Source organism: Lynx canadensis, chromosome C1 (assembly GCF_007474595.2).
Source record: "Lynx canadensis isolate LIC74 chromosome C1, mLynCan4.pri.v2, whole genome shotgun sequence".
In the NCBI taxonomy this organism is placed as follows: domain Eukaryota; kingdom Metazoa; phylum Chordata; class Mammalia; order Carnivora; family Felidae; genus Lynx; species Lynx canadensis.
The window spans coordinates 156,212,640-156,231,804 of NC_044310.1; positions in this window are offsets into that span (position 1 = coordinate 156,212,640).

The following is a 19,165-nucleotide window of genomic DNA, read 5'->3' on the forward strand; positions in this document are numbered from 1 at the left end:
AGTATTTTTTTTTAATTTTTTAATGTTTATTTCTTTTTGAGAGAGAAAGAGACAGAGTGTGAGCAGGGGAGGGGAAGAAAGAGAGGGAGACACAGAATCCAAAACAGGCCCCAGGCTCTGAGCTGTCAGCACAGAGCCCGACGTGGAGCTCGAACCCACAGACTGCGAGATCATGACCTGAGCCGAAGTCAGATTCTCAACTGACTGAGCCACCCAGGCACCCCTAACTATAAGTATTCTTAAGCCTTTCATGCCCCTACTCCTCACCTACCTCTTCTTTCCCAAAATGATTAAAAAAGAAATTGAACCGAGCGATGCAGTAACAGGCAGACCGCGAGCCGCTTTGTCAGCAGCTGAAAAGGTTAAGACTCTCAAGGCAATATTAACTTTCCATCACTCGTTCTCCGTCTGTTCTGAGCGTGACAGGGCAGCAGCAGGCACCTCTGGAGCAGTGGAATACAGAGGCTTAGTCCAGCCCATTTGGAAAGCAGAGAGGACCCTCTTCCTACCAAACTGAAACCATTCACTGTGGCAATGTGGATATTCAGCAGGATGCTACTAAGGCTCTTCTCTCCCACCCTGACTGGTTAATGCTCAGGCTATTTGAGCTTGGTAGTGTTTTGGCTATTCCCCCTGCCTGTAGGAATTACATGGGAAGGATAATCAGACACCCACTCACATAATGAATCAAGAAGGACGTCTGTTGCTTGTCCTGTTTCTAGTTTCTGGTACATACAGTGCTTGAGTGGCATAGAAGGGCCTAAAATTTGTAGGAGACTGAAACATTATAGGGCTTCTTCTGTCACCAGTAAATACCCAGAAGGCCCCGGCCACTACCACCACCACACTGGGGCACAAAGCAGTCAGATGCCTCCACCTCTGATTTGTTTCTGGTTTGCGTGCCTATTCTATATCTCCTTCTCTACAATCTCTAGCCATAGTCATTGGGCCAATAATCTCAGCAAGAGTAACCAAGCAGAAAGTCAGAATCAGGCAAACTGCTTCCTTTATCAACCTGTGACAAGTATTTATCATGTACTGGACACTATATAATACTGCTTTGGATACAGAATAAGAGTAGTAAATAGTATATCTGTAAATTCCAGATCTGTACATGTGCTGTTGAAGTGGATACATGGAGAGACCAACCCCTGAGATTTTATTTAGTAAATTTCAAAATTAAGCTTAGGGATCTATCATTTCATAAATATTTCAACAAAATGTATATAAAATGTGCTTTGTGCTACTATATAATAAAGGGACATTTTTATATCTTCGCTATAAAAATAAAACAGCATTGGCATGGCTGTGATATTTCATACATGATAACAGTTTAATGAAATGACATTTTATGAACTTAAAGCAAACTGATTTTTAAATGATCTCACTTAAAGCAAGCTGCCGTGCTCTTTGGCTTTCCATAGTCAGCAGCTATCTTGTTTCATGTTTCACTGTACCAAGCAATGATATTTGCGTGTGAAGCCTCCTAAGTCAGAGAAGGAAAAAAAAGCAGGAGACACATACTTGCATGGCTCAAAGGCATGTACTGGTTGTGAGACTTTTGTGTAGAATAATTCAGTCATCTTCCAAAATAATAGTGATGTAAGATCTTAAACATTTGCTTTTTTGATCTATAATCTGACATTAATACTGGATCCATTAAGGTTTACGATTTTATATTTTTGTGCCTCCATTTAGAAAATGGTTGGGCTAATATCCATAACAAATTCAAAAATTAAATTAGAATCTTATTTATAGTTCTCAAGTCTTCCTTGAATATCGTGCTTTTAATTGTAAAACAGTCCATTAATAAAGTAAAGGAACATCAATCTAGGATTCTACTTGCAGCCCTCCTATTGATTAGCTGTAGAAACTTACGCACACTACTTTTCGGCCCTTGATTTCCTGGCCTAATAACTCTGTTCTAACGTTCTGTTGTTAGAGTTTTATTTTCTGTTGGCCTGCCTGTGGTGCGAGCAAGGAGGTATCCTTAGATAATATTCTTACAAGCTTAAATTTCTAATTTAGACATGTTTTATATAGGCTTAAAAATGATTAGATGCAAGAAGTAGCCACAGGAACCCAAATAAGAAGTCTGTATGATTCTCTCTTCCAGGACATATATATTCTTTGGGGGAGGTAAGATACAAAGTTACATATTGTAAACCTTGATGGGTCATTGTATATAATATTAGACCTAAGGAATGTCATGTTGCAAAGTTTATTCTTTCCACAGTATTGTACTAGGTGTATCTATGATTTGAGCTGTATTTTAAGTAATCAATTTTCATTTTTAATTTAAAATTTGAGGCTTATTGAACTACTTATTTTTAAATATCAGGTAAGAAACTTGTACAGATTATTCAGTCAAAACAGAAACACATTAAAGAAAGATAGCCTGTTCTTTTGGGTAACTTGTTCAAACATTGTTTATTTGTAAAAAGAAAAAAAAAATTGTGAGTAAACTGACATTCCATGTTTATTTGCTCAAGTACTGTGATTGCTCAGTTCAATCCGGGAACTATCTACTAAGCAATTACTATAGACTTAGATAGGGGGATAAGATAGACAGTATTATTGTTAGTCAGCTTCCCACTAATTTATTCTGATGTACCAATATACTTTAAAAATCCAGTACTGCCTTTTTAAAGAATTTTTTAGGTTACGTAATCTTTCTTTGGTCTATCTCTGTATGAATGGTGTATCATTCTATGGATTCAGACAACAAAGCACTCTGCTGTCCTGTTGATCAAAAGAAGTAATTTAGTTGACGTCCACATCATTGAAGAATTAGCTGGCCCCTGCATACAGCACTTTAGTTCCACATTCTCTTGGTGCCAAACCCCTAAGATCCCATTAGGAGAAGTGGTGTGATGTGTGAAAGAAAATGAAAGAAAACTTCTTATGAGGTTACCTAGGAGACAGTGTGATTGATTTGCCTAAAAAAATCATTTAAGACTAAATGATAGATTAGAATATTATTTGTCAGCATTGTACAGGCAACAGTTTTGTAGAATATAATGTTCCACATATCTCTGTAGATACATTCTTTTGATCTAAGCAGTATGCTGTGGAGAGTACGGAGAGGTTACAAAATATGTACCTGACTGTGGAAGACATTTTTTCCCTTAGTAAAAGTCGACCTCACACCCTCCACGTCTCTGAACGCTGCCTCAGTCTATCACCAAAACTGGGAGAGAGATATAATACACTGTACACCATACAGTGATCCTTAGAGCCATCCCCATGCATCTGGATTTTCCTTGGATCACACAATTCTTCAGGCAGATCTGCTTTAAATACTAATTATGGCAGGTTACCTATGCTTCTCTTTCTACTCTCATTAAAGACCTTGAAATATATTTTTTCTTCTGTGGTTCTTATTTTTAAGCTATCAGCTGTCATGCTATCTAAAAATCTGATACACTATGTCAAAAAATTCTTTAATTCGCTTTTTTACTGTAAGTTTGATCAATTTCTGCCTTCCCCCTCCCCCAAATCAACTCTCTTGACTAGCGGGATTGACCTTGTGCAGACCAGAAGTCAAATTAGTGCCCCTTGGACCAGTTGCATTCCACAGATATCTTTTGTTTTTACAATGAACGGTATTATCAAAAAATTGAGGGGCGCCTGAGTAGCTCAGTCGTTTAAGTGTCCAACTTCAGGCCATGATCTCGCCGTGTGTGAGTTCGAGCCCCGCGTCGGGCTCTGTGCTGACAGCTCGGAGCCTGGAGCCTGTTTCAGATTCTGTGTGTGTGTCTCTCTCCCCTCTTGCCCTGCTCATGCTCTGTCTCTCTTTCAAAAATAAATAAACATTTTTAAAAAAATTAAAAATTGAATTAGATGTCAGCATTACAAAATTTCATATAAAAATTTTAGATTTCTGGCTTTTCTCCAATGTGCCCCAGTCTTCTTATTCCAAAGCTTACAACTGGCTCAATGTACTCACTTCCATTGGAGCCTGATTGCCCTAGGCTTTTGAGCTTTGGACCTCTGATCTAGACAGACCTATCATCCTGTAAATGAACATTTTGGATAAATTATTGCCCTAACGTTTCACAAAATTTTGTATGTTGAACTCAACAATGGTCTGAGCATCTCTGCTGATACTATACTTGATTTACTACCTCTCTATAAAGCCATTCCAAAATGAATTTCCTCCATTAACTTCTTCCTTATTCTAACCCTACTCAACACTAATTGAACACTCAACTGATGAGAGAAATTGGAGTAAGGGCTGAAATACAGAGGTAAAAAAATACAAGGTGTGCCCTCAAAGAGTACTCATAGTTCAGCAGCAAAGACAGTTATCTGAAAGAATAACTGCAATAAAATATTGTCAGCACTATTTAATAATAGCCACCAACTATTGAATATTTTAGGTGCTAGACACACTAATGGTGTGTGTGTGCATATCCACTCTCTCTACTTTGTCACTCCCCTTTGCTCTTCAAACCACTCCAGTCAGCCCAGAGCCTACACTGCTTTACAGAAACAGCTCCATTTAAGACTATCAACTGTCTCTATCTTCCTAAATCAAGTAATCAGATTACATGACGAAGTAGCCTGTTACCGATATTCTGTTTCACAGTCTCCTCATCTGTAAAATTGTGACAGTACCTGTATTCACCATGTACAATTGTATGAGATGATCCATGTGAGGATGGATTATATGGAATATTGTGAGGATTGTATGGGATAATCCGTGCAAACACTTAAAATAATATTTGACAAATAATAAGGGTATAAGCACATTAGCTATTATCATTACTACTATTACCAGTAGTGTTAAATTATTACTCTACTACAATTACTAGTCATTTTGCAACAGCATTTGACACAGAGGGGCATTCCCTTTTTGAAACATTCTCTTCCCTTGGTTTGCCTTTCCTCAAGTCACACTCTCCAGGCTTCCCTGTAGTGTGCCTGGCCTTGGTTTTCTTTCCTGGCTTCCTTTCCTTGTGAGACTGCAAATATCAGAATGCTCCAGAGCTTGGTACTGGGCCTCCTTCTCTTTACTGGGTAACTCTCTCCATTGTAATCATGTCTGGTCCATGACTTTAGAGGCCGTCTACACTCTCATGACTGTAACATTTGTATCTTTATCCCTGACATTTTGTCCCTAAACCCTAGGCATGCATAACCCATGTGCCTTCTCAACATACGTATCAGGCAGCTCCAACTTGAACTCCTGATGCCCTTCACACATCTGTTTTCCCATTTTGACTCTTTCTCCAGAGAGTCCATTCTCCATAAAGCAGCAGAATGATTTATTTTTTTAAGTTCAAATCACTCAATGCATCTCTGTTGGTTGACTGATTGCTGTGAGCACCATCTAGTTTGCTGATATCCCTGCTGGCATGTGACAGCTACTTACTCACTGCACACTCGGGGAGACGGCAATCACTGCTTCCAACTACTGCCTGGATTTATCACTTGCTGCCAAAATTCCAGAATAAGAAAAGAGTGATAATCACCAAAGATGATTCACCATCAGAAGCTGTACCCAGGGATTTTATTTTGCCCTGAGAACTGGTGAATCTAAGACTATATCTTATTTTGTATTCATGTGCCATTAAAAACAGCTGGTATAAAGAATGAAAAATTCAGATTCAGAGGACAGATCACTTCTTAGATTATGTTTATTAGACCAAATGGTTGATTTAATATTATTTTCTGATTGCCTTGTTAGATTAGTGTGGTGTAAATGTAGCCCATCAGAAGATAAACCTTCCTTCAGTGACTCTCAAACTTGTCCTTCCTGATGAGACCTTCATTCAGGTCTCTGCTGTCCCTCACACCTGATCTGAAATGGCACTCATCACATTGTGCTCACTCTCCCTGTTTTATTTGTCTTCTTACGTATTATATCTTGATTTGTTGAGCTGTTTGCCACTGCAATGGTTGTGGTAGTGGTTGTTATCTGTCTCTTTCCTCAAGAATAGAAGCTCCACAGGAAGAGGGGCTTCATATTTTTTGCTCCTATGATATGCCCAGCAACTAAAACATTGGTTCATATTAGGCATGCAATAAATAGGTAAGAAAACATATAAATGAATGAATGCTATTACTGTGTAAAATGAATAAGCAAATGAGTGCTGTCAAAGGGCTCGTCCCACATCATTTCTCCACATGAGAATCTAAGGATATAGTTATATGTAAGGATATAAGGAACTTTCCCTTGTGAAGAAGTTGGTTAGAGCTGAGGCTTACTTACAGTATATTTTAAAGATATCTTATAAACCATGGAATGGGTTAGGTTATATGAAAATAACCTAGTAAGCTAGTAAGCTTTTCAGCTAGTAAGCTTTATGTACATACCATTTCTAAAATTCTCATTTACAAACAAAATATAAAACCAAAGTACATCAAATCTATCTTTGAGATTTAAGGGGAAATTATTTATCTACATCAAGAATGAGAAATGCAAAGCTTATCCTTTACTGTTTGTTGATGACTCAAATGTTATTAGTGAATTACCTCTTTATTTCTGCTGTCACCAATCACATTTGTAAGTGGTATGCAATACAATTGGGATTAGGTCAAAATCCATGATACCCATGGTTTATAACATTGCTCATCTGTTGTCATTCCTGGCCAGGGAGGTACGCTGGCATGACTTGGCAATGTCATGCCCCCTTCTCTTGTAAAGTAGTGGAGGCAAGAAAAGAAAAAGTGTGAAATTAAAGTTGCCTATGGAGAATTGGAGTGATCATACTGAAACCTGAGTTTGGAATGCTGACATAGGCAACTGATGACAGAAAAAGAGAAAGGAAGAAAAAAGGCAATGATGCCAAATTACTCATGTCTTACACAAACATACCATAACCCTATTCCCCACAGTCATTGTGCTAAATGGAAGATATCCCCCACAGGTACCTAACTCTTCCTAATATAACACATTCTCCTTTCATGAGGTTCATCTGAATTGAACTTTATCTATTTACAAGTGTATAAGGTGTGAGTAACTGGCAATATATTTATATAGCCTGACAACTTCAGGTGCCCTGTGCAGACTGGTCTGTATTATGATAGAAGTTATCTATGGATATAGTCCTTTTGCAAAGTGAACTGGAAGACTGAAGCAGTTTTTTTGAATTGTCTTGTCATTACCTTCATCTCCTTTCATGTATACACAACTGTCAATGACTGTAAATTGGGTGGGTTTTTCTGTGTGGGAAGAAGAGAGGAGCACAATACAACCTAAAACTGAAGTGTAAAGCAAGATGAAAAAGCACAAAATAACCACTAGAATCCAAGGTTCACAGTTCTGAAGATGGTGTTTAGAACTGTTAGCAATAATTATTTTGTATTGTTTTTTGTTTCCAAGTCATTTTATTCAGAATTTTGTGTTTGTTTCCTGGATCAATAAATACCATGCAAAACAATGTAAAAATGGCTACCATCTTCTCTCCCTTATTCCCCCCATCTGAGGACACTCCCCTGGGCCACTTAACTCAGGTGTTCTCCAGATTTGGTGTAGCAAATGAGGTTGAGTGACACTACAGCCTCTTGAATCACATAATTATTTTTTGTCATGTTGATTTTGTGTTTTGATACTGGCAGAAGTAGGCAGCCATTGGAACACCAATTTTGGAGTGAATGGTCAAAAGTCAGAAAGTCAGATCTAAAGTAAGAATGTGTATGAAGGAGTTCAATTGAGATGTTTAGATGAGAAAATAAGTTATTATGGGTAGAAAATAATAAAACTCTTATTATCTGGTTAAATAAAAGGGGTACTATTTTCTAGAAGCCTTAAAAGGAGCACCACCACTGATTTGACTTATATCATTTTCTGAAGATCCTGTACCCCAGGTAACTAAAAGAAATATCATTCAGGATCACCTATTGAGCTCATCTTAAAAAACATTTTGCTAGCTTTTCTTCTAATATATTCCTAATAAATTTTCTCTTTCACTTCCACACAGGAACCTTCTTTCTAGAATTTACCATATTGACTTTATTATCTAAGCTTCCGCACCATTCAGACTCATAGCCATGTTAGCCCAAAATGCTCAATTGCAAGTGAATATTTACTGTAGAAATTTTGAAACTTCACTTTCAGAATATTTTCCAATGTTTCTCATTTATTCTGGGTACAGAATTACAGAGAGCACTAGGCCAACAGCTTTCTTTATCTTCCACTCTAATCCCTTCCTCTTGTTATCGTTAACCAAAACTCCTATCAAAGCAGGTAAGGTTTAAGGGGCTGACTTGAATTGGACTCAGCCATCCATTGCTGTTTAGGAAAGGCTGCCTGCAGGAATGACCACTGAATGCTCATCACCCTGATTGATTTTTCATGGCTCTTCCAGATCTTTTCTAGGAATGCTGAAAGTAAGGAAAGGGAAGGGAAGGGGAGGGGATGGGAGGACGGGGAGGGAGAAAGAGAGGAAGAGAGAGGAAGAAAGGAGGAAAGAGGGAGAGAGGGAGGGAGGGAGGAAGTAAGGAAGAAAGAAGTTACTATAATGAAACATAATGTTTAAAATTCTTGGCAATGTTTTGCATACATTCTTCTCTAAAAAGTCACTAACAGCTTTTGGAGAAGCAGGGTGATGAAGACAAGATATAGTATTTAACTATCAAATTATGAGCTCAGAAGGGGAAAGCTGTGGACATTATCAGCAATAACAGGCACTGCTACACTGAGAACTAAGATGTCAACAAGTTTCATAATGCTTCAATGGTTTTAGAAGTGTTTGTACTTGTTCTACACCCTCGGCCACTACCAGTAAAAGAATTATAATTGGGGGCTTGTAGCAGTTGTGAAATATCTGTGTGATTTACCCTCAGGAGATTGGCTTCAAAAACTATAAATGAAAATGCAGAAATGACTTGTGGGTAAATTACATCTGCCTGAATTCCCTTCTTAGCAAATAGTTTTCTGTACCTTCTCCAAAGCCATGGAATGTTAAAGTTGGAAGAAAGCTTAGAGATTATCTCTTTTGACTCCTTCTTATTACAGAAATGCACCTGAGGCTTGATGAAAGGAAATAGTTTGGTACAGTGAATTAAATTTCCCAAGGATAAATTGTGAGAAGCGACCATATCCTCAACAAGAGTCACCACAGGCCTGCAAGTAGTTTTAAGTGGACCAGGCAGGTTGGGTAAAGAAATAAAGGGCGTCCTTGCTTTAGACTCTTTCATCTCTCATGGGCAGGACCTGAGGTACCTCCTACCTTTTCCTGAATCTATGTCTTCCTACTCAGAAAGGAGCTCTTCCCTGGGTATGGGGAGCAAGAGGGCACTATTTTACTATTATCCCATTCCCCACCCCATCCCCATCTCCCACCCTAGCCTCTGACCACCTCCCTTTCACTTTGTCTGATCCCTCCAGTATAGCTGCTGACCCAGCTGAAGCTACCTTTTTGTGAGTCCCTGTTTTCTGTTTTGTTTCTGTTTTTGTTTTTGCTTTACTTCCCAATTCATCCTGATCCACCAACACATGATCCAATTAAACTCATAGCCACAGCAGTGGAAAATCAGGTACTTGTAAAAATTCATTCAGCAAACAAATCTGAATTGGCAGAGTTCTTGCGGCCATTCATTAACTGAGGGTGACTGAGGACCCACTCAGCCTTGTGAGAAGAAAAATAAATTAAAATGGCAAGGAAAGAAAGGAATAGTTTTAGGCTGGTCAGTGATCATTTGTTAGCTGAACGTAACACTTTTCTGACAGTGAATTGTGAAAGGTGGTGAATTTTGTTAACAGATTTGTATGGGCTCTTTTTTCAAAATTGGTAGGAGCTTAATATAAAAATCTGATTTTTGTCTTCTCTTGATTCACTCATTAGGCATTGTTGTGCCATTGGGTCTTGAGAAATTTTCTAGAGATCTCCTCTTTGAAAGCCTAAGTGTGAAGCTCATGTGTCTTAGTTTAGTTGCTCTTAGTGTGTTTGCTTTTGACACTTAGTACCCTTATCTCACATTTTATACTAGGAAACTGCCTTTAATAGAATATATTTTTCTCAAGGCCCCTGCCAGATAAGCCAGCTTACAATTGGACATGGACCTTCTCAACTGAACTCAACATACATCTCAGAGAGGAAGTGGCAATGTTCTACATGAAGGCACGCCACACAGCTTGAATAATGGGGCAAGCAGAGACCACAAACGTATTTACACATAAATTTTCCTGAAAATTCAACTAGACTGTATACATTTGAGTTTATATTTCCTACACGACTCATGTTTCTTATAGCACCAAGCACAATCTTACACAGAAGACTCCCCCCACCCCCATCAAATCCTCAGAACTGAGCTGAGTTGGGCATGAACAGGAAAGAAGGGGAGCCCAGGAGGAGAATCATTCAGAAGAAGCAACTTACTTGTGGGGTGGTACTCTATGGGAGCACTCCTCTGTATCTCATAGCACATCTCTGTTTCTTCATTCTGGCTGGAATACACAAATGCAAGAGGAAAGGTGAAGAGTTCCCCCATTAAATAATGATTTAAAGTACTATTTACATCACTTATCTAGAGCTCTCTGAAACCCTTTGGGAGACTACTAGAAGTGGTCAAGCAATGATTTTCAAATCTATATCCCCTAACCTGGATTTTCTCTCTAAATCCTGTCCTGGATATTTGCCCTATAGGAAATTTCCACCCTGATATGCTCCTAGGATCTCAAACTCTGAATGTCCAGTTGCATTCATTGTTCATGCCGCAAATCTGGTTTTTTGCCCTAGTCCCTCCATTTTTGATAGTGTTTCCACTGTCCTTCTAGTTTTTCATCTTATAAACCTTGGAATCATCTAATAGTTTTTCAACTCTAATTCACCTTTTATAAGTTATTGGCCACTAAGTTTCATGTCCATATAATTGTTTTCTTTCAATCTCAGTGTAATCATCCTTTTCCTATGATAATCTTGCCTGAATCACCATCAAAACCTCCTAATCAGTCATCTATTATGTTCTCCCATGTTTTCAATTCATCATGAATACAATTAAATGTATCTTCTAAAAATCTCCTTTTGTAATATCATAGCCTTGCCCACAATCTTCTAATTGATCCCATCTAGGATAATGTCCCAACTCTTCACATCACCATTTAAGAATTTCATTTGTTTGGCCCTAACCTACATATCCATTATCAATTTCCTGTACAACATAAACCATTACACTGAACAAAGTTGTCCTTATCTCTATCCTCCCTGCTGTGTCCATTTCATTCTGTTACTTACTTGCAAGTAATGACTCTACTCATCTCATCTGTGACCAATGCCTACCCATTCCTTAGGATACAATATAAGCCCTTTTACCATATGAAATATTCTCCCTCATCTTTAAGCCACACTAATTTTACATTCATCTGGTATTCACCAGTGAAGGCATCTGATCCTGGGCTTTTTTTCTTGGGAGGTTTTTTATTACTGATTCAATCTCTTTATTTGTTATAGGTCTGTTCAGATTTTCTATTTCTCCTAAGGCCAATTTGGTAGTTTCTGTGTTTCTTGGATCTCTTACTTTCCTTAATCACATTTAATTTTTCCTTCCATCTCCAGAGGTTAAATAAAGCTGAAGGCCAGAGGAAAGATGTTCCCCTTTCGAAAGTAAATCTAAATGGAAACACATTAACTAGAGTTAAGCCAGCTTCTTTACCAAAACTAAATGAGGCAAGAAAATATCTCTCTCTTCCATACAATAAATTGCCCTTCATTATACGTTCCTATGTTTTGAAACAATTCCTAAGGAAAACAAACAGCTGTTAGGTTTGACCTCTCAAAGCCTTTCTAGATCTATTTTTTATAAAGGTAAGTTGTCCAGAGATTCTAAAAAGAATTATCTTAATATTTTATCCTTTTGCTTAGGGAACTCATAGTACAATTGTTCTGGTCCTCTTGTCATTTTGCTTCTCCTAGAAATTGTGTATCAGCTTTCTATGCATATTCAAAAATATTACTAGAAAAGCAGAAAAGGGATTGTGTGTGAGTGTGTGTGTGTAAGAGAAAAGAATGGATAAAATAGCCACTTTATTTGTGATTATTAGCCACTCTGATGTAGCATTTAGTCAGGATAGTATTACCCACACCCCAAAATGTCTTCTGATCTAACCTATATATTTATTCCTTTCTCTATGTAACTATTACCTCATATTATCTGATCACCTAAATTATCTTTTAGTGTGGGTAGTTAACATAATTATGCTTCTCCAGGGAGAAAAGGAACACTGCAGAAACACACACACACACACACACACACACACACACACAACACAGAAAACACCAGCTGCTTCTCCAAGTTCGTTACTCAATAAGCATTTATTGAACACCTACTATGTGTGATGCATATATTATGTGGGACATCTAGTACATAGTTTGAACAAAACAGGTTTGTCTTCTCAAAGATTCAGGGCATGATTCCTTTTGTCAAAGATCCAGTTCATGAGAATCCTACTTTTATCACGTGCAGAGTTCAGTAGTGCAGTTGAACAAAACAGTTGGAGGCTCACATACCAGTGGAAGTTAAATGGTAATTCAGCAATGACCCCAGAGCTTCTGCTGCCCAGGAAACATTTAATGGTGTTACCCAGGAAGTATCATGACACTGTACAAAGGGGCATCTGTTTGCAACTCTAACCTCAACAAAGAAGCAATTCTTCTTGCCAAAGGGACTAGAATAAATCTCTTCCCTTTGCCCCAGCACGCCCCACATCACTGATCCAGCAGAGAGTGCTGAATGCTTACAATAGACTGAAGGCTGCAGGATCAACCAAACCAACAAGAGCCACACCAGGGGTTAACAAGGAAAGTAGGAAGCCAACACTTTGCTGAGCATATTGGGGGGAAGCAAAACCAGGAAGCCATTGATGCAGTCTTTACCCAACACAATCTCCACAGCCAAGTGTGAGATAATCTACCAACAACTCAAAGTACAGAAATGAGGAAGCAGCCGATCTCAGAACAGACACCCTGGGAAAAGAGTGTCCCTGGCTACAGAAAAGAACATCAGCAGAGCCAAGGCTGAACAAGTTCATTCTTGCTTTATTGGTGTGAAATTGTGGCGAGACCTAGCATTGAATCCCAGCTCTGCCACTCTCCTGCTGTGACATTGTGTAAGTCACTGAACCTCCCTGAAGCTTAGATTATTTCGCCTGTAAAACAACCTTCCAAGATTGTGAGAATTAGAGAAAATGAATATAAAGTAGGCATTCACTATATGGCCACTACTTTTATTTTGAAGCATGTATTCATTCATCACAAATGAATCCCTTGATACTCCTCTTAAAGTTCCAACAGGTCTTTTGCTGTTAAGAGTCTCATGTCATATGTCATATGTGGATGCCTGCCTTACAGAGGCCTTTGACATGTCTTATTTGTGCCTAAATGCGGTACACCTGATGATGCCCTTATCACACACTACTTATATTTATCTGTCTCCTTCACATCTCCTACCTCTGTCCCCTCCATACCAGAAGCTCTTTGGAATCAGACCCACATCTCATTCATCTTTGTCCCCAGTGACTGTCATACCTTGTACACATGGTGGGCACTCAATACAATTTAATACTATGGATGTCTCTCTTTCATCACTTTATGCCACATTTTCACACATTTTTTTTACTTGAAAACTCAAATCATAAGAAAAATGCAGTACTTTATGGATTTAACTGTGTACGAACATGTGTATTTCTCAATGTGCACGTATATGTGTCTGTGTGTAGAAAATGGGAAACCACCTCACCTTCATTAATAGCTGGGTATCTGCACATGCTAAGGATTTGTGGAGCATTCCTTCTCTAGGTATTGAAGGGAATACCTATAAATGGGACTTTTTTAAATGTTCATATATATTAAATGTTAACAATAGTAGACGTATATGAAGACTCCTCTGCTACGCTTCAAAAATAAAATGCAGTCATTTCATCTGTGTGACTATGTGTGTATTTATGTCCTGAAAAGTATTTAATACAAATAAGTCTAAAAAATATTAGGATTCAAAACAGCAGACAGTCAACTGTGGCCGATGTGGACATTAACCATTGTGCCTCATTTCCTATTCATTGTTGCTAATTTTAGTTTTCAGGCTCACATATAGCAATTTTAATACTCTGAAAATTCCATGAGCTCTTTTGTTAAAACCCATCCTCGCTCATGGTGATCTCACTGTTAATTATTTTTTAATAAGTAGCTTTACTCCAGCATCCCAGAACCTGTTTGAGCTGCCAACATTAAAAGATAGAAACTACAGAAAGAGCAGCAATATCTCTCTGGAATTACAGAATTATCAAGCTTCTGAAAAACAAAGGCTTTAGAAGTCAGTGGGCTCAGCTTCCCTCCCCAGTGTCTCACATGCTCTACCAGGTGATTCACAGGAGATTGACAGGCTCAGCCTCCTCTAATAGGTGTCCGCAGTAGCTGAGCAAAGCTTGCATGCAGTGTTCAATATGCTTGAGTCTCCTTGAAACTACACAAATGAAAGTATCAAAACTATTTGAGTAGCCAAAAGTTATGTGTGCCACTACTGCCATTGCCCTCGTGGGAGTTCATCAGTTGGTTCCATCTAGTCCATCCCTACCCATTCGTCACCCCTTCTAACTATCCAGGGTCCTTGCCATGCATTCTTGGAGGATTATGAGTGATTTTCCCCAGCCACTGAAATAGAGCTATCTACACACAGTAGATACAACTTAAGACTTGGTCATCTGTCTGTAGGGTTCATGGGCAAGTTCTTGGGTTGCACTCCTGCTGGACAATAAACAGGTGATACACAGGTTGGTTACTTGGATGGGTAGTAAGTGGTGGTGAGGAATATGGTCTCTGGCAGGTTGATATCCTGGCCTCAGCACTTACTGGTTGTGTGATCCTGGACATTTCACCTTTTGTGCCTCTGTTTCCCTTTTCATAAAGTGGAATTAATAATAATTGTACTTATTATAGGATTCTTGTGAGGAGTAAATGGATTGATACTCATAACTAATGTAGGCTAGGTGGCATTTAAGAAATACTTAATAACAATACTGGCTGTATTAACCTCATCAAATAGAACTGAGAAGAACAAACCATACAGCTCCTTATTACCAGCTTCTGCTCTGTTGACAGCCTGCTGCTGGCTGTTCAGGCTGAACTGTGAGGTCTGACCTATGAAATCTTTTTTAGTCTTTCTACTTCCCACCTCTTCCAGTCCAGGAATGAGTTAGAAGAGGGAGCTAAAAATTTATTCTGCAAGTTTACATCAGAATTTTCTCTCATCTACCTAGACCAACTTGTTTTTCTTTTTTAACTTATGACTGTGTTATTTTTGTACTGTCAGGTCCTGTAATGACACCTTTCATATTCCTTCAACCCCAAGTAACTCCCCACTAAATTAGTAATTAGTGCCTCTACTTGTCTGGGGAAGATAAAAAGGCCTCCATAGTAGAATAGCAAATTCCATGAACAAATATTGGCAAAGGAAATCGATTCATATTCTTAGAAACAGTATCCTGTCATATTAATCTGGAACTATACTTCTTACCCAGAGATTTACATTAAAATCTTATTCAAACTACTTAATCCTAACTTGTACCATACTCAATGAGACATTTGAATGCTACCAAATGATTGACTATAAGTTAGAGCTTAAAACAAGCAAGAAAGTTAACAAAGACTACTTAACTCTGTAATCTAGAAATCTCAACATTCAAGCATAAGGCAGGCTGGTGTGCATCATGATTTCATAAATAACTCAGGAGAGAGGTGCCTGGGTAGCTCAATGGGTTAAGTGTCTGACTCTTGATCTCAGCTCAGGTCTTGCTTACATATATATATTATATATAAAATCTAATATTCTCCCCTCACATAAATCTAGAATGTGTCTATGTAATGGGAATAAAAGATGACAGCAGGGTTCTCTAAGTCCACTAGATATAGATAGATAGATAGATAGATAGATAAATAGATAGATAAATAGATAGATATATCTGCTTAGATCTCTCTCTCTCTACATATATATATATATAGATATATATAGATATATATATATACACATAGATATATATAGATATATATCCACATATATAGATATATATATATACATATATATCTATACATATATATATGTAGAGAGAGAGAGAGAGAGAGATTCTCAGAAGAGTAGAAATTATAATCTCAATGCAAGAAGTTGAGCTTTCAAAAATTCAGAAGAAAAGTAAAACTGAAGAACTATCCATACATTTGACCAAATGGCCAAATTACTCTCTTTTGTTTCTCAACCACAAACTACACTGACTAAATCTGATTATGCAGTCTTAAAAAATAATAATTTAGGTCCTGGAAATCAACATATTGTGACACATGTATGGAAATTATAGACTCAAATGGAAACAAAATACCACCTTAGCAAGGAAGCTCAGAAAATACATTTTAGGCACTGAAAATTTTATTTTGGGATGAGAACATGAAAATACATTTAAAATTGTTTATTGACAGTTGGTAAGTCATTTTTTCCCATTTTTTTCTCTGTGCGGTACAGATGGGAGGCTAACATCTTCCAAAATCATTTCTCAGTTATACATATGTGTAAATTAGTGTGTGCAAATTACAAGTTTTCTTTGTGTGCTTTATTAAATCCTGTCAAAGCTGTTATTAAGACTGATTTTATATTGTCTAGTACTTGTGAAAATTGACAATGTAGGTTTGTGAGTTAGTCACTCCAAAGACTTCTAAATATCTGATCAAATGTCAGCAAAGTAATAAAAATGTCTGAATGTATAAATATCCATGCTCACATACCATTAACATTTTCATTCATGTAAGTTCATTACTCACTTCAGAAAGATTCCCTACATAGGGACAGCAACTCTGCAGCTCCTGGCCCTCGCTAACACAGACTGCGAGTTTCACTGTATGTTTAGATGTTACAATGACAGTCTAGCAGACTTAGATAACCCTGCCGTCGCCCTCTATTCCCATCCCATAGACACCTTCTAGACTTATGTGAGGGAAGAATGTTAGATTTTCTAAAACAGTAGAGATCTTCAGACTGGCAAACCACTTAGTACTCTTCCTCCTGCCCATAATTTCCCCATTCAAATGGTGTCCTCTCCAGGTTATAGTGGAGCCCAGTTTGAACTTGAGAAGTCAGTTGTTCAAAGGTTTTGCCTGTGGCTCATCACTTAGGTCTAATCACACAGTGGGTCCATGGAGACCTTATGACAAAGAGCAAAAGCAAGCAAAGTAACCACTACGAATATAAGTATAAAGCTCATTGTTGAATAGAGAAATTTTCAGGGTCTGACTTTTTTTCTTTTAGAATTGCACTTAGCAGAGTTGAATTTTCTTGTGAAGTATTAACAGCTTTTTCAATCCTTTTCTATATGCATTTCCCTTAAAATTCTAAAGAATCTAAATTTAAACCACTATGATATTAAGGAAGAAGAATTGTACTTCAGTGTGTTGTGCTTCAAGCATGTAATTGGAAAGAAAAAGGCATCAAAAATGAGAATAATGACAAGGCATTCAGGCATTGAACTGGCATATTTGAAAGTTGTGACTTATACTGGATTAGCCATCCTAAAGCTTATTATTGGTGCAGCAATGGGAAAACTGATTATAGTGTATAATCTATACAGAATTTGACCACACTCACTTAATAAATACTCAATTTTGGCACTTATATAAGAAATGTAGTGTCTGGATTTTAGACAGGGCTGGAAGCCTAAAAAATCCATAGATCTTTTCCCTAATACCTTAGAGAAAAATAGGTTTTAATGAATACTAACGGAGAAAATGTATTTGTAAAGTACAGTGCTGGGTGCTGGGGATGCCACAGTGAAGAGGATGGACCGCACCCTCTCGTGAGGGGAAGGATAAGAGGCAACTCAGAATGAGTATGATAAAGTCTCTCATAGGGGAAAATTATTTTTCAGCTGGATGGAGATAGACAACATTGGCAGATAGAAGTATGCTTATGTAGACCTGGAGGAGAATTGTTCAGTTTGGTACCTAGTTTGGTTATTCAAATGGAGATGTCTAATGGACAATTGAGTTTGCACATTTTAAAGCTCAAGAGAGGCCTTTGGGCTGGAGAGTAATCTGGGAGAACTGTCAACTTTTGATCCTTGAAACATCAGGACTGACTGAGATCAACAGGGGAGAGTGCGCAGAGAGAAAAAAGGAGAGAGCCCAGGGAAGAAATCTTAAGGGTCACTAAAATGTGAAGGGTAGACTAGGGTGGGAAGCCTGCACAGCAGCCTGTGAGGTACAATATTAATGCTGAAAGATGCAAGCCAGTGTGTGTTCACAGCAACAAAGGAGCAGGGATCAACTCTATGAGTTATGTTGTCATCTTTTGCCAAAATGTTTAAGAAAGCCCATCTACGTAGCATTCATGTAAAAATTTTATCAGTTAGATTTTGTCTAGAGTGTGAAAATATACATGAAATATGGACAAATGTTTTATAATTCACTTACCAAGACTCATAACCAAGGAAAGATATCAAGGTTTTTTGAACCCTTCCTTAACATTAGTGGTCAAGACATTTACCAATAAACAGCAATTTAAGTTAATGTGGTATACTTTATATGAGTGTAGAATAAGTGAGCATGTATTTTATTAATTACTTCACACTGATATGATTCCCTCAAGTAATCGGTTAAAGTATTTTCATGATCCATGCATACACTGTGTTTCCCCTACCAGCACACAAACTTGATTCACTTGTGTAAATAGGACCTGACATTAATATTTACACCATGGTAATCAGCATATGATACAAATAAAGGCTTTTATTTTTCATGGACTAATGTTTGTTAAACATTTGCCAACATATCACTGGCAAAGTGTATGAATATACTGGTCTACTTCATCTTAAGAAGATAAGGCATTCCTGGAGCTCCTGGGTAGCTCAGTCAGTTAAATAGACTCTTGAGTTCATTCAGCTCAAGTCCCAATCCCACAGTTTGTGAGATTGAACCCTGCATCGGGCTTGCACTAACAGTACAGAGCCTGCTTGGGATTCTTTCCTCTCTCCCGGCCCTTCCCCCACTCATGCGCTTACTCTCTCTCTCTCTCTCTCTCTCTCTCTCTCTTAAAATAAATAAATAAACTTTAAAAAAAATTAGATAAGGCATTTCTGCCTGGTATCCATTTATCTCTATGAAGTATGAAGCAAAGTCATCTACAGAGTAGTAGAGAGAAGATTTGAGGCACTTAAATAAAACCTCAATTGCTGCTGTGTAGATTC